The following is a 4,131-nucleotide window of genomic DNA, read 5'->3' as shown; positions in this document are numbered from 1 at the left end:
GTGGTTCCCTAAAGGTCCTGTAAATGAATCCACTTTTTGTATCTTTCACTTGGAGCAGTTAAATGGCCTTTTAAAAAATTTTCCTGCTGCCCTGGTTCACCCAGGCTTTGGCCTGGCTTCTGGAGGAAGGTGGGAGTCTATCACTTTGACAAGTCTTGGGAAAGGAACAGCTAGTGGGAGCTGAAATCTTTTCCCTTTGGTCTCATGGCAAAGGCAGGGATCGCTCTAGCAGCTTCACACAATATGATGTGCTCACCAGTGCCCTCTGAGCAATCTGCTGGTGCCTCTTTCTTATCCCAAAACAGTCCCCCATTTTCTTGGAGCTCCTTGGATGAGGATGGATTGGATGACTCCTTGCTGGAGCTCTCTGGTGGAGAAGAAGATGATGGCCCTTTCAGTCTCACTAAAGAAGAGATTGAGGAGCTTCTGAGAGATAATAGCTCATCACATGAGGAAGAGATTAAAGAACTCTTGCAGGATGATGAGCCATCAAATGAGCAGGCAAATGGAGGAAAAAGGAGTCAAATACTACTTAGAACTCCCCCCTGCAAAAAAAGTTTATTGTACACCTTCAGATGAGTAGCTGTCCTCTTCAAACTACAACTAAATACAACAGTTGGTTATGAACTAACTCCTACTAAATCATTAAATAGGCACCTTGTACTAGAAAAGGATCATATAAAAGTGACTTACACTATTTGTTCCAACAGTTTGTGATCCTGTGCTTGATAAGAGTAAAACTGATTTATCCAAAGATACTGAAAAGCTCTCTTCCCTTGGAGAAGAGATGAGAGAATACAATCTTACCCCAAATGAGAGCAAAGTTGACATTGAATCTGAAGAGATCAGCCCTAACATTTCTGCCTGGGATGGGACCTCTTCTTGAACAGTGGCTTTCAACAAACTGTCTCTGATAAAAATACACTTGACAGTAAGAAACCTACACCTGTATTCTCTCAAATCTCAGATTATTCAAAGATTCCTTCCAGTACATGTTCATTCTGGAAAAATAGTGGGTCACATAAATTAAGTTGTGAAATGAGGTCTACAGTTGTTTCCTATTCATCAAAGAGAGATGTTCTTGACAAGGATTCTGGGGAGGTGAAAGGCTGTTGAGAAAAGAACAGGCAAAATCATTCCTGTTTTACAAACCAAAACCAAGACTGAGGTTTTGACATTGTCAAAATCACATCTAGAACAGCAGAAGCAGATTTATCTCAGGTGTGTCTTTAGTCATACAGAAGACCCAGGGGACTCTAACCAAGGTCCCTTAGGGGAACTGTACACGTTCATAGATCCACAGCATTCTGCAATCTCACCATGCAAGATTACGGCCGGTTTCCACAGAAACCTCTGCAGAGTTATGGCCTGACTCAGTGGGTTGAGAGGAACACGTGCAGCCACCATGGGTTTCAGTGTCTTCCAGATTTCTCATATAGTCCATTTGTCCCCTCTGATCAGCAGTGAAGATCCTTCTCTAGCATTCTGTTCAGAATAGTATTTTCTTAATCTGTTTTGTTCTTTGTATATTTGGAGTTATTTTTCCACAAGATGGTATTTAAAGAACTTGACTCCTTTCAGACATGTCTATTACTGGATTGAAATTTTTTAGTATGAAGACGCTCTTGATTTTGTGTGTCTGTCTATGTGTATTTAAGCAGTGTTAAATTGATACGTTTTTTTAAAAATTTAAATTGAAGGTGACTAACCCCTTTGAAAGCCAATGTAACACCAAAATACGGGCTCAAGCAAAACCCCCAAATCTATGCAGAAGTAAAATCTACTTCTGGTACCCAAAAGAAATCATCATATATAAACGATCTTGTAATCTTTTGTTAAGAAGAGATTCTTTACCAGACTAAAAGCTAGTGTTAATAATTGTGATGACTTCTGAGAGGGTATAAGTCACTTTTACCGAACCCTCTTTGAAATTTGAATCTCAGACTATCTGTATTTTAAAGTTGGTAGCCAAGATATTTAATAAAGTAAGATGGAGTAGGAGAAAAATCCTGTTAATAGGATAAATGACAAAATGCAAGCCATCTACACTCTATACTTGTAAACTACTATGATACATTTTTTTTTCCTGCTCTCTCCCCAGGTACTGGGGAATGGATGCAGGGTGTCATGCATGCTGAGTAAGCATTGTACCACTGAGAGACACCACAGCTCTATTTTCTTATCAACTTTGGCTTTTCTTCATTCTTTGTTAAGCTTATTTTGCACATGGTATTGACCGATCTTACACGTCTTAATTCTGATAAAATATTGCTGACCAACCCCTCTTGAAAGCACTGTGGTCTTGTGACAGTTGATTCTGCCCTTCTTCAAGAATTTTCTTTTTTCTTTCTTCGCCCCCCCCACCAGTGACCACTCTGTCCCCTGGGGAATCTATAGGCAGTATTCTCATATGTTGTTCAACATGGATATGCCTCTTTAGAATGGCCGTGTTACTCTCTCATTGAAGAGCTGCCTACCCAGATTCTTGACTTGATGATAGGCCAGTGCCATTGAGATATTGGTCTTCAGCTTCATCGGATGAAGCTATCATGTTGCTGCTATTTTACTCTCTGTGAAGGTTGTTCATAGTTGTTCTAGCCTCTTCCTGTTTTTGGCATTTCATCAGCCCCATGTTTGTATGTGAGTAAGTGTCTTAAGCATTATTCCCTACTTTAGAAACTGGCTTGAGACAACTTTGGTCATTCAAGCCTCCGATAAATTTTGATAGATGCCTCGAAGTGTTTAGTATTTTCATCCAAATATTCTCTTTTCCTTGGACATTTTGTTTAGATTCTGGAACCAGAATGTAATGGTAAAATTCCATTTGAAGGCAGTAGTCAAAATCTGTTCTTTCAGTGGCATAATTGGCATTTACTTCATGGTCATTTCTCCATGCTGCCCTAAATTAGCCTGATGGAATGAGACATTCCAGACACTCACCTCTGGGACCCAAGTGTAGTTAAAATTAAATGTTGCAGGAGTAGCTAGCATTGCAGCTATCTAGTTCCTCACAGGTAACCCAAGGAGTAAAGGGACATTTTGCTTCAGTAAAAATCCATGACTTAATGTTCCTGCCTCCCTGGTACAGGAAGGTTTAAAAGGAATGTGTAATGTGAGGATTGCCTTTGCCACATCAAATGAGTGACAGGTTAACTGGACAATGTGACAACCACATTTCCTGTTAGTTCAAATAATTCTGTTTGTCTAAAGCTTTGGCAGCTTAATTCAATCTGTTGGAGTGTCGTGGGGGGGAGAATTGCTCTGCAGTGGTTAATATTACCACCTTAACGTTGCTTCCAAAAGAAAAAAAACAAAGCCAGAGAAAACTCATTATCTGGCATGTTTGCCTTAAAACGGTAGTGGGTGGAATCTGGAGTTTTAACCTCTTGTCAAAGCTGCCTATCATATATTTGGTGTGGGCCTCTATGTCTAGTATTTCAGGTGGAATTCTAACTATTTTTAAGTGTGAGTAAGGTTTCTGTGCATTTAACTTCCTACCAAGTTCATTATTCATAATGGCATTCTTACCATAGGGGTCTCGACAAAACAGAGAAAAATGTGCTGTGTAAATAGTTTACCTGTGATAAAGGCACCTGAAATAACCTATATTTTTTACATCTCATACCGACCCCAATTTACTTGCATTGTTGTCAGGATCAATTATGAAACTGAGGTTTGGTGCCTCTTCTTTATCATGTTTTTCCCTTGTAGCAGTTGTGTTTAATGTCATTAAAAAGAAATAAAAGTTCTTGTCAGTTGGAAAAAAAAAAAAAAAAACCTTGCTAATGCCCTTCTCCCTACAATATCCTTCACATTTTGAAAGGGGTGATTTTAAAAATATTATCCACATCATACTATGTTGTTATCTGCTGCTTGGTCTGCACAGTTTGGTTCGGGAGTTTAGACTGGGAGGGTAAGGTGCGGAACCACCAGGAGTCTTCCGGGGAGGTTTCTGGAAAGCTTCTGCTTCATTTAGGAAATGCACAGGCTTATATAGCTTATGTGTGGACAACCATTGGGAGGAGCATTTTAATTACATGACACTTTCTTATTTATAGTTTATCCAGTAGTGGAGAACATTGGGTGATATCTGATTGGCTAGACACATGGTGGGGTGATTTTTCTTGGGTA

At 39.6% G+C, this 4,131-nt stretch overlaps 1 pseudogene; it reads left to right on the top strand.

The window, feature by feature from the left end:
* The first annotated feature begins 243 nt into the window (after positions 1-243).
* On the top strand, positions 244-1,467 carry LOC104865864 (annotated as a pseudogene).
* The last annotated feature ends 2,664 nt before the right edge of the window (positions 1,468-4,131 follow it).

Source organism: Fukomys damarensis, unplaced genomic scaffold (assembly GCF_012274545.1).
Source record: "Fukomys damarensis isolate Sample0158 unplaced genomic scaffold, DMR_v1.0_HiC HiC_scaffold_5, whole genome shotgun sequence".
Classification (NCBI taxonomy): domain Eukaryota; kingdom Metazoa; phylum Chordata; class Mammalia; order Rodentia; family Bathyergidae; genus Fukomys; species Fukomys damarensis.
The sequence above is the reverse complement of the archived record's forward strand: the minus strand, read 5'-3'. Positions and strand labels throughout refer to the sequence as shown.